The sequence below is a fragment of the Micropterus salmoides genome, unplaced genomic scaffold (genome assembly GCF_014851395.1).
Source record: "Micropterus salmoides isolate LMB-PRFRI ecotype aquatic unplaced genomic scaffold, ASM1485139v1 Ms_hic_scaffold_21, whole genome shotgun sequence".
In the NCBI taxonomy this organism is placed as follows: Eukaryota; Metazoa; Chordata; class Actinopteri; order Centrarchiformes; family Centrarchidae; genus Micropterus; species Micropterus salmoides.
This window is the reverse complement of record NW_024041262.1, coordinates 26,344,016-26,356,991: the sequence shown is the minus strand read 5'-3', so window position 1 is coordinate 26,356,991 and position 12,976 is coordinate 26,344,016. Positions and strand designations below refer to the sequence as shown.

Below are 12,976 nucleotides of genomic sequence, written 5' to 3'. Positions count from 1 at the left end.
TGTTGTGACGTTTGTGTGTTTGTGTTTTGTGATGCTTCTTGTATCGTTTCATATGTAATGTCTAATTATTGATTGTCCCTTATCTTCACCTTCAACACTCAAACCTCGATGGAGCTGCAAAATATCGCATAATTTTGTCATCGTTTCCCACGGTAGTCTCCTGAAAGTTCTATAAGTACATTTCTTAAGCGGGATACAAATACAAACTAGATTTTTTGTTACCCTTGTCCTAATAAGGATAAGATAAGTTTGTAAAACAACTGCATTCAGTTTTTTAAAGTTGAATTAGCCTGGTCGATATATTAGCCAGTTTATCTCAGATATCATCAACAGTACTGAGTGTGTGTCAGACAATAAGTAACACAGAAATGCCAAACTAGGTTTGATTTAATTTAGAAACAGTGTCTGCAGTACATAGTTTGTCCACCAGAGAGCGCTGTCATGTTGATTTTACACTGTAAAATGTAAGAATGGATTATTGACACAATTCTTAAAGGAAATAAAGGTAAAGGATCTGTATCAAGATTGTTATGTGTTTATGTTGAAAAAATTTGGTATCGGCCAATAAATCAGACTTTTTAAATGCTCAAATATTCAGTATCGGTCAGGTTATATTATTTTTAAATAACCACACACACCTCAAAACGGTCTGAGAAGAGCCTTAAGACATTGGTGATGCTCTGTTGTGAAGCTTGTGAGTTTTTACTTAACGGCGTATCTGTGGCATGCTCAGATCTGTACCAAATTTCACATGTTTGATAAGAGTAATGCCCTGAACACATCTACAGGTCAATTTTCACTCAAACTCCTACTGCCAATTGCCTGCAGGTGTATAAAGCACGGAAGTCAAGTTGGACACGTTCTACCTCCTGCAGACTGCGTGAGCTTTCTGTGAGCTTATAACAATGACTGATCTCTGAGATCAGTCAAAAGGTGGTTCCAACTTTGTGCTGCTCCCGCGAGGTTTTAATGTCATGTCACATGTTGGTGTTTTGCAGCGCCGGTGAAAATTGGACACAATTTCTGACCAGTATGCCTTGCGTGTCCTGTTTTTTTCTCCTTTTCATCAGTTATTCTGCTTTTTCCTTGGTTTTCTCTATACTCTGCCTCCCTGTGTCTCCTCCCCTGTGTTCTCTCTCTCTCTGCTCCTGAGCCCAGCCAACAACCTGCACCTCGTCAGCCACCTCGTCAGCCTGCCACACCTGCCAGTGATCAACCTCATCCCTGCCTGTATTTCAACCCCGGTTCTCCGCTCCATCCTTGCTTGATCGTCGTTGCTCCGTACCTGGTGTCACCTCTGCATTCAGGCTCTCATGTTTTTTGATTTCTCTCAGTCTCCCTGTGCTTTGTTGCCTCTCTCACTAACCTCTCTTTGTCTGCTTTCCTCCCAGGTTCACTCACTCTCGTCCTCTGTTTAGTCGGCTGGGCTCATCCTCCAGTCATCTCCTCCTCGGACTTCCCCCACGACGTCCTCCATGTTCTCCCTCGGCCCCAGTGTTCCCCGGCCCTCTGGTCCCAGTCTCCTCGGTTCCCCGTGCCTGTGTTTCCCTGGCATCCACCTCTCTCTCGACTCCAGTCCCTCAACCCCTTTTTCCCTCAATAAAATCTGTCAAGCTGAACGTTACATTTGGGTCCACTCTGTCCCCACACCACCCATAACAACTCTGACCTTTCTGTTGAGCGCTAATGCGATTCCCCCAAGGTGTTCAACTATTACGCAAAAGGGTGCCATATGTGTTGGTACCAGAAGTCAAAGAACGTGACTAAGGGTAGCTGTGTGATGCTCTGGGGATGAGAATGGGCTAATTACCCTGCACTAAATAAGAACATTTAATTGTCATTATTGGTTTAGAATTTCAGACCATAATTCTGTCTGTGGAGCCATTGTACAACAGCCACGTGTCTAGGGTTGTGTTGTGAATCCCGACTGTGATGGTTCTATATTAGTAAAATGTTATTTTGGTACCAAATAAATGAGGCAGTGACATTAGCAAAAAGCATAGTATTGGTTTATTTCTGATTGTGTGTGCAGTCTTGTCTCGTTCTCTCTCCTCTCCTGTGCTCTCTGGCACCAGCTTCAGAGCAGAGACCACAGCAGAGGGAATTAATTTTTGTCATTACATCGCTGAGACAACAATGCTGATTAAAAGACTTCTGTATTATAAAAAATTAACTATCGTCAAACATTTTCAAATCATCCCCTTTTAATTCAAAGTCTACATGCACATAAGTTTTAGTTGCATTGATAAACAGATGCCCTTTATGTTGTACAATGTTACCGTGTTCACTCAATCCTCAATTATTAATTGGGTTCATGTCCGAGAATTAATTAAGGAACAAATATGTTTGCTGTTTAGGTAAGCTGTAACATGCAGAAATCTAGATGTTAGTTAACTTTGTGTGACAAAATTGTTGTTGTTAATGTTTTGTTAATGTTTTACAATTTCTGTAGATACTGTAGAGAACACTGTTAAAAACTCTCAGTGCAGCAGCGCTTTTAAAATTTCAACCTCTGAGTCAATTAAGGTCTGGGTTTATAAAGCTTAATGTTTGCATGAAGAATGCAGTCAAAGTTAAGTGAAAACTAGGGCTGACCTCGAATAGCCGAAGATTCGATGGGCGGAGCCTAATTCAACTTTCAATCTCCCAGTGGAAGCTTCGCAGCCAAACGAGGATCATGCCATTTTGGCTATATGGGGGTACAACGTCTGATTTCACAGGGAACTACCAGTTTTTTCCCAAGAACTTAATATACAGCCTATTACAATATACATGCCAACATATAATGCTGTAAATAAAAATGTGAAAAGAAAAAAGCTTTTAATAAATGTTTTGTGTAAATAAATCCAAAATTGTAACCCTAAGCCTCAAGGTAGGAGGCATCAGTGCACATGTGTTGGCAGAAGTGCGGGACAGGAGCATACTACCCATAAGTGTCATTACACACATGTCCCTTAGCACTTCTTGACTGCAGGCCGCATGCCAGTTACAATGATAGTTGTCGTGTCTGGAGGAGTGTCATGGGAGGAGACCGTAGAAGAGAGAATCTCACAGGATATAAATAATCTTGCAGCATCACAGACCATCAGACTTACAGTTCCAGCTGCAAGACAAGAAGACTCACACACAACTTGTCTGTTCACGCGCTGGGGTAAGCATATTGTCTCATTTCCAGTATTTGTGTATCAGTAGTAGGGTTTTGTTTTTGGTCCTCTAAGCTAAACCCAGTTAAATGTGTTAGATTCTTTATTATGATGGCTACTTATCAGCTGTTCTTTAATCTGACAGTAGTCCTGCTCAAGCGACTGAACTTCTGTTTTTTAAGCGTTAATGCTGTCTGAATACCCTCTGTCAGATTTGTAAAACATTTTATTCTATTCCTTTTTTATGTTACATCTAGACTCCGTCAGATTTGTTCCTGCTTCTTGTCAAAACTGTCCATGTCTTCAAGGTAAACACTCTTTTTTAGCAAACATTGCACTTTGCAGTGGCATTTCCAGACATTTTTAACTAGGGTGGCACAAGTGGGGAACTGACTTGTGCAGGGGTGGCATGAAGTAGCCTACATTTATGCACACACGTACAAGTCGAAATGGCATTCTGTAAACGTTTCTGTCTCCACTGCTCATATCTACTTTACATACAAAATTTAGGGCTGACTCCGAATAGTCAAAGATTCAATGCCTCGATGGGCGGAGCCTGATTCGATTGTCAAACTCACAGTCGAAGCTTCGCAGCGAAACAAGGATCATGGCATTTTGGCGATATGGGGGTGCTCAACGTCTGATTTTACATAGAACTACCAGTTTTCTCCCAATAAGTTAATATACAGCCTATTACAATATACATTTCAACGTTTAATGCTGTAAATAAACATGTAAAAAGAATAAAACTTTCCATAAATGTTTTTTTTGAAGCCTAAGCTTCACCAGTGTTGTGTCGAGTTGTCCGCACGTCGCGGGACTTATGGATAATTTATTACCTTTGATGAACCATACAAAGAATATTATATCGTTGGACCGGCTACTAGAAATGGACCTGTGAGGAACCGTAACGTGCATGCAGCGAGAAAAGGGTCAACAGTAAGCCTCAGTTCAGCTGGTGAATGAATAGACACTGCAGCTCTGCAGCTTCTCACGATTAAAGCGGAGCTACCGTGTGTATAATGGTAACGATATAACGACAAACTCGTCTGTGCCATTGAGCTCCTCAGGTAAATTAATGTTTAGATTTTATAAGTTTAAGTTTGAAAAAAAATCTTCAGCAGAAGCCACAATCACTGGAGTTGTTAAGAAAAGCAGTAAAATAGTGCTGACTTCCCCAAAGCTTGCAGTGCTGCAGTTGTTGTCCAAGCCAATATCTTTAGTTCGTTAGTTCTTGTATTGTTCTCACTTTTGAGATGCTATCTGGAGTGTGAAATTCTGTTGTTGTAGCAGCAGGTGTCCCCTACGGCTCTTCTGGCTCACAACTGCTGCTTGCTGCTATCCCGTCTTTCTTTTGAAAGAAACTGTATTTTTTAAAATTTGCTTTTTCTTGCTCAGCTTCTTTCAAATTTTACATCTGAAAGCCGTTTTTGTGTTAGTAACCCTATATTGCCTTAATTTCTCAGCTGCTGTCATTTTCACTAGCTAGCATACTCTTCTGTGTAGGTGGAACAGACAATGACAATGACAATTACCCTGAAGTCTGTGCAGACACATGTTGCACTTTTTTTAACATAAAATCGTAGATTAATTAATCATTTTAACTCCATTTAGATGTACTATTCTGTAGAGTTATATGTCAAAGTGTTTGTGTGTAAAGTATTTTATTTTATTTTATGAATCACCTCAAGTGTGATACAGAGACGCCATGAAGTAAGGAGCTTAACTCACTGAAGGGTTTGTAAGACACTTAAAACTCAACGTTCAGAATACTGTTTCTTTGACTGTACTTGCGCAAATAGCTGATCATATCAGTTTAGGAAAATCGGGTGGTACCAGGGCGGCCAATTAGAATTTAGAAGTGGCCTGTGCCATTTTATGCCACCCCTCAAGTTACGCCCCTGGCACTTTGTGGGTGTCTTTTGTACATGCAGTTTTTGATTAATCTAAAAACTAATTTAATGATTATTCTTAAGATCGTTTTTTTAATACTCCAATAATATCACAATTAATTTATCCAAAATAAATATCAAAATGTGTTTGATTGAAACTGTAATTGTCAGTTTCAGTCATTATCCTGAAAAAGAGACAAATAAATTCATGTCACTGACGTGTTATGATATTAATAATAATAACAGATCCTATCTGCAAAATGCCTGAAAAAAATGGATCGGAACATAACGTAAAACTTTGATTAATAGACCGGGCTTTTATTTGCTAAAATCACTAGTTGACCCTAACTTTATTTGGGACAGGCGTCCATATGGGCCTTTAAATCCTCTCGCACAAAACTGAAATAGGCTACTATGAAACAGTTTATTTATTTCAAACAGTATGAATATTGGCCTTCTTGTATAAAAATTATGAAATACATTCATTTGGTCTAGCTCCAATAGACTGCTTGTGAACTTTTATTTTATAGGCAGCAACGTAACGAAAACAAACATACCCAACAACACGGTGCAGGATGAGAGAAGTGAGGCAGAACAGAACAGCAGCCAGAGAGCGATGGACTTCACATGACAGGATTCACTAGTTGGATTAATTTCTAACGAAAAGCTGTTTTAATTCTTTTGATCGGTGGACCCTTACAGACTAAAGGAAGATAAATAGGAACGGACACATTCAGACTTAACGAGTGCTTCAAAGGTAACGGGAGTCGGCAATTTTTTTTCCTTTTCATCTCTTGTACCACGCCGGTTACACTGGTAGATCGATATGAATCAGACTTTGGGGCTCGTTGTTTCCATTAAATAAACTGAACGATTGAATTGTGGAGGATCTAAGGATGTGCAGCATGTCCACACTGACATATTGATCATACGTTTAAACATTAATATTTGTATTAACGATCTGAGCAGCTCAGAAGCAGCTAAAGCGGCGACCCCGCGGGGTTTAAGAGGTTTCATACATCCAAAGAACTTCTATAAAAACCAGACCAGGCTTCAAATGGAGACCTGCATTTATTTGTCAATGTGTTCCCACACCAGGCCAGGAAACAGGGTAGGCGGCTATTAATTGAAGTTTTACGGTATGCAACATATTCATGTAACGCTTACAATAATGATATTTCCACACCTCCTTGGTTTTGTGTACTTTAGTTTATCAATAATATACTTGTTTTAAGTAAGTATATTGCGTAGACTCCCTCTCACTCCCTTTGTCACATTCCCTGAGCCAGTTTGACAATAGCATTATAACTATAGTATTTAAGTGTCTCATCACACCCCTACTAGTTAGTCTGTGTTGGAGTATATCAGTTACTCACTTGAAACATATTTAATTAGTTAAATGGTTTAATTGAGGATTTAGAGTTAGGGGGTGACAAAAATAATTGTTGTCTAATTAACTGAAAAAATGATTAACCGATTTTTCAACTGAAATAAATAAATAAATTAATAATAAATTAATAATCATTAGTTGCAGCCCTAGTTACAACCTGTTCACAATTAAAAAAACCGGCAATAATTAAGTACTGAAAGCTGTGTGGTCACTTACTTGACATTTGTCAACAGGTTGAAGAAATGACTGATACCAATGAGGTTGCTGCTCTGGGTCGACCTTTCACCCTAGGAATGCTCTACAATGCTCAGAAAGATCAACTGATTACAGGTAAGTCTTGACATATTTAACAAATATAAATTTGCCTGAATTTCAGACCGTTTGGTCTATTTGGTGTATCTTTGATTGTGTGTGCAGTCTTGCCTCCTTCTCTCTCCTCCTGTGCTCTCTGGTTCCAACTTCAGAGCAGAGGTTTCAGCAGAGAATGAATTTGTGAGATTACATTTTAACAACAATCCTGATTGTTAAACTACTACTGCATCTTAACATGTAAAGTTTTCAAATCCTCACCTTTAATCTGAAGTCTACAGGCGCAACAGGAAGTTTTATTACTAATTGTTGCTTGTAATGCAATCCTATAATTCTTTTATTAATTAGGTTTATTCCCTAGAATGAATCCAGCTTCAAATCTCACAAAAGTGTGTACTCCCCTCACATTGTTGTAAATATTTGAGTATATCTTTTCATGTGACAACACTAAAGAAATGACACTTTGCTCCAGTGTAAAGTAGTGAGTGTGCAGCTTCTATAACAGTGTAAATTTGCTGTACTCTCAAAATAACACATCACACAGACATGCATTAATGTCTAAACACTGGCAACAGAAGTGAGACACCCCTAAGGGAAAATGTCCTAATTGGGCCCAAAGTGTCAATATTTTAAGTGGTCACCGTTATTATTCAGCTCTGCCTTAACGCTCTTGGGCCTGGAGTTCAGCAGAGCTTCACAGGTTTCCACTGGAGTCCTCTTCCACTCCTCCATGACGACATCACGGAGCTGGTGGATGTTAGAGACCTTGCGCTCCTCCACCTTCTGTTTGAGGAGCCCCACAGATGCTCAGTAGGGTTTAGGTCTGGAGACGTGCTCGGCCAGTCCGTCACCTTTACCCTCAGCTTCTTTAGCGAGGCAGCGGTCGTCTTGGAGGTGTGTTTGGGGTCGTTATCATGTTGGAACTCTGCCCTGCGGCCCGGTCTCCGAGGGGAGGGGATCATGCTTCAGTATGTCACAGTACATGTTGGCGTTCATGGTTCCCTCAGTGAACTGTAGCTCCCCAGTGCAGGCAGCACTCATGCAGCCCCAGACCAGGACACTCCCACCACCATGCTGGACTGTAGGCAAGACACACTTGTCTCTGTCCTCCTCACCTGGTTGCCGCCACACACGCTTGACACCATCTGAAGCGAATAAGTTTATCTTAGTATCATCAGACCACAGGACATGGTTCCAGTAATCCATGTCCTTAGTCTGCTTGTCTTCAGCAAGCTGTTTGCAGGCTTTCTTGTGCATCATTTTTAGAAGAGGCTTCTTTCTGGGATGACAGCCATGCAGAACAGTTTGATGCAGTGTGCACTCATATGTCTATTTCCCAAAGACGACCTCTGAATTTGACGCTGCACTCAGACCAATTGCGTGTGTTGCAATTGTCTCATGTGATGCTGCTCAGCCAATAAAATCTGTGCATTCCGATAAGCATTGCGTGTCGAGTCGTCGAGTGAGATTCACAGAGGAAGAGAGATTTCACATGGCTTTTAACCAAGAATGTACAGATTCTTACATGTACATTCTTCCCACGGGCAGTTCAAAACCAGAATATCTCATATCTCCAATCCTAGCCAGAGCTCACATTTCTCACTAAACAAGAGAAAGAAGGAATGTGGTATATAAGAGGGAATGAAAGAGAGGAGAAGGTATAAAGCTGTTCATTTTTTAAGATGAGTTAAGTGTTTTTTTAGTAAAATTGGTTGAGACTGTGGTGTCTGAACAATAATGCTGCGATGATGTGTTGAGAAGAAATCCGCTTGACACTGTTCTTGATCATAAAAGTTTATTACATCAAGGAGTTCAGCATCAATTACAAGCTCTGCAGCAGCTTGGAGAGAGACCCAGCCCGATGGCCACTCTGTCTCTCTGTACATCAAACACAGCTTATATAGGACATGTTTAGGTACAGTATCTGTTAGACACCACATAAGGGTCTGAGTCTCCACATAACCACTAACCTCTGCTCTCCCCTTAAAAGGTTACTAATCCTCTATCCAGCTGCTACAGTGCTCTCCAAACTGTTATGCGTCAAATGCACCTATATTATACACCACAAGCCCACACTTCAATCACTTCAAGCTACCTTTTATTTATTTTTTTTACATTGTAGCAAAGTGTCATTTCTTCAGTGTTGTCACATGAAAAGAAGCTGCAACATGCAGAAACCAAAATGTTTATTATTAGCTCTGTGTAATTTTTTGTTAACAAAATGATGTTCCTGCTTTATCAGATGACTGACGTTTTCCAATTTCTGTAGGTTTGACTTTGTGGGATGATAAAACTCAGAAAGAGAACACAGTTGAAAGCTCTCAGCACAGCAGTGCATTTGAAATTTCTACATCTGACTCCATTGAATCCAAGTCCTTTCTGCTGGATGTTGATTCTTCTCTGAAGGTCAGTTATATGTGTGGACTGATTACAGTTGGAGGATCTGCCAAGTATCTGAATGATAAGAAGAAATTCAAGAATCAGAGCAGAGTGACGTGTCAGTACAAAGCCACCACACACTTCAAGGAGTTGAAAATGATCGACCATTTAACCATGAAAACCAAACAGACAGATGTTATTAAGAAGAGCTCTGCAACTCATGTAGTCACAGGCATCCTTTATGGAGCAAACGCTTTCTTTGTGTTTGACAGTGAGAAGTTAGACGCCAGCAGCGTTCAGAACATTTCAGGGCAGCATGGAAGCTGTGATAAAGAAGATTCCCTCATTTAATGTTGAGGGGAAAGTTGACATCAAGCTGAATGATGAAGACAAAGCTCTGACTGAGAAATTCTCCTGCAAATTCTACGGAGACTTCATTCTCGAAAGCAACCCTGCAACATTTGTAGATGCAGTGAAGACCTACATACAACTTCCAAAGCTGCTGGGAGAAAGTGTGGGGAGAACTGTGTTCCACTGAAGGTCTGGCTGATGCCACTGAAGAATTTGGATTCCAGAGCTCCTGAGCTGATGAGAGAGATCAGTGTTGGACTAGTGAGAAAGGCTGAAGATCCTCTGGAGGACCTGAATCATCTGGAAAAAGGATGCAACGATTTGCTAGAGGACACAGTGGTAAAAGATTTACCACAAATCAATGAAAAGTTGAGCTGTTTCCAGAAACTGTGTCATTATTATGCATCTGACCTCAGACAGACCATGGAGAAGAAAATTCCCTTCATCCGTAAAGGTAAAGAAGACGAGAGCGAATTAGAAAAAGTCTTTGAAGACAGAGACAAGTCACCGTTCAGCCATGAGAAACTAACCAAGTGGATGGAGCATAAAGAGAGAGAAATCAACATCATCAGGTCCTGTGTAGAGATGATGGAGGGAACAAAGATCATCCCAAATAAGTCAGAGCTGGACAGAGAGGTTCTAAGTGTAGAGGATGCTCTGTGCTTTGTTTTCACCTCGTTAGAAAGTACCAATGAAGAGCCGTGGTACTACTCAGGCAAAGTTTTTGCCAAAATGAGAGAAAAGGCCAGATTTTTCCGCAATATCGAAAAAACACTGAAGAACAACAGCCGATTCCGTTTCCTCATAGCAGCCATTGCAAATAAGAAATACACAGGAGCAACCATCTACCATTACAGGGAGGGCAAAATGGTGACTGATGACTTTTTCACCCTCCCTCCTGTGGAGAAAATCACAGACAGAAGAGATTTGATCTGGTGTAAGTAATTTATTTTCACTGTTAAACAAGTAATAACAAATGACTCTCTTTCAGAAACCTGATTGGCCGTAACTTAGTCCATTTAGTCCATTTAGAGCTTATCTTTGGAAAAATCTCTTGCACTGAAAATCTCAAGTAAAGTAAGTAGCACTTATCTGAAACATGACAAAGAGACACAGCTACCCATTGATTTTATATATAAGACCCACCGGTTTAATCTTTAATAATGTGTTGTAAAAGAAGCTTATGTGATATTGTATTTGTGTAAAAAAAAAAAATAATAATAAAAAAATTAAAATTATGGCCAATCAGGTTTCCATCAGAAACTAACTTTTATTTCTCACAGGGTCCATTATGCTATCTCCTACATTGAAATCGCTTCAAAAAGAAATCTCAAGTAAAACATTCTGATACACAAATTTGTATCAAATTTGTATTAAATTTGTAATTTTTCTCTGAAACACAACAGAGACAGATTTTATAGAAGAGGCCCACAGGTTTAATCTTTAACAATGTGTTGTATTTTCAAAGCATATCGTATGTTGTATTTATATTCATCTGTTAAATAAATACAGTAAAAGGTACCATATTTCCATCTGAATTGTAGTGAAGCAGTATAAAGTATAATAATAGTCAAGAAAAATATCTCAACTTTGTACTGAAGTACAGTTCTTGAATAGTTACTTTCCATTTACATATATTCATTTAGCTGACGTTTTTATCCAAAACAACTTACAATTGCTGATTGTTGCACACCTCTGTGTTGAAGAAATAATTACTCTGGAGCAACTACTGGTTAAGAGTCTTGCTCAGGTATACATTGGTGGACGTGTCGCAGTGGGAATTGAACCCAGGTCTCCCACATTAAAGGCATTATGTCCTTCCTCCACTGTTGATATTAAGAACATATGAGCATGTGAGTGAATGTTACAAAATATGAGTCTATCCTTTAAAATATGTTCATAATAATCCACTAATGTAACTTGTGAACCTGGACGGTAACCATGATCGCGTCTCGTTCTCTCCATCAGATTCCTGTGATCTCACTCTGGACCCAGACACAGCGAACGGTTACCTCACTCTGTCTGAGGGGAACAAGAAGGCGGCTTATGGAGCGTGGCAGTGGTATCCTGACCTCCCGCAGAGATTTGATACTTATGTGTGTCAGGTTCTGTGCAGAGAGGGGCTGACTGGGCGCTGCTACTGGGAGGTGGAGTGGAGTACTGGCTCAGTTCAAGGGGTTGCTGTTGGTGTTACCTACAAAGGCCTGTTTAGGAAAGGTAATTATGGCCAGTGTGGGCTTGGACGCAATATTATGTCCTGGAGTTTAGACCACACAGGGTCCCCACCAGGGGATACTCTCTGTGCATGGCATAATAGTCAGTCACAGTATCTCCCTGGTCCTGCTACTCGCTGCAGCCGACTGGGAGTGTATCTGGACTGGCCTGCTGGCACTCTGTCCTACTATAATGTCTCAGCTGACACACTGAGTCACCTCCACACCTTCCACAACAAATTCTCTGAGCCAGTTTACCCAGGCTTTGGGACTTGGTATTACCCCAACTACGTGTTCCTGTGTCTGTAATCTGCACCATATGATTCACTTCAAGTTCACTGCGGTTTGACCACAAAAGTATTTTTTCATATGTTTTTATTGTGAAGCACCATCATGTTAGTCACATATAGCAATGCAATATAACACTTCCACTAAATATAGATCTCCCTGTCATCCATATTTTTGTCTTATCAATATCATTATTATGGTTACTACAACTTTTTCTCTGCTGCTACTTCTTGTAGCTTGAGTTGGCCGGATAAAGGCAACCTTTTACCTTCCTTGTCAGATTTTTTTTCAAGCTGTATGTAGTCTGATTCACAGGAAGTACATTACATTAATTCATATAGCTGACACTTTTATCCTATCCTTTTATCTTACAATTGCTATCAGAGGTCGCACACCTCTGTCTTGCTCAGGGACACATTGGTGGATGTGTCACAGTGGGGAGTTGAACCCTGGTCTCTCACACCAAAGGCACGCGTCTTATCTACTATTCCATCACCACCAAAGTAGGCTGTGGGTAAAAACCTGGCAATGGCAGACTATTTCCAAGTAGGTCTATCTGCAGATGCAAAGTACTTCAGGACACAGTTTTCCTTAATATTTTATTTTTTATTTCACTTATCTTTTCACAAACAATTACAATGTTAGATAGATATATACAGTATTTCCTCAAGTTATAAATAAAATCTATTGAGAAATATTCACTGTTGTGGAATTGTGATTCATTGACTCGTTGCCATGATTTGTTTTTATAGTCTCCTGTCTCACTTTACCCATCAGGTCGACAGTGCTGGAAATCTGAATTTTATCAGTTTAGACTATAAACAGTCTGTTTAAAATAGGGCTGCGTGATATTGGAAAAACTGACATTGTAATATTTTCTTATCTTTTTTTGTGATATATTATGAAATAATACAGGAATGTTCACCAGAACTTCAGTTGCTCTATTTGAAAAGAATTATGCATCCGAGAGTTATTGAGGTGATTTTGTAGGGAAGAAATGCATAGAAAATA

The 12,976-nt window shown here is 40.0% G+C and overlaps 1 pseudogene; it reads left to right on the top strand.

Moving 5' to 3' along the window:
- The first annotated feature begins 2,979 nt into the window (after positions 1-2,979).
- On the top strand, positions 2,980-12,216 carry LOC119916156 (annotated as a pseudogene).
- The last annotated feature ends 760 nt before the right edge of the window (positions 12,217-12,976 follow it).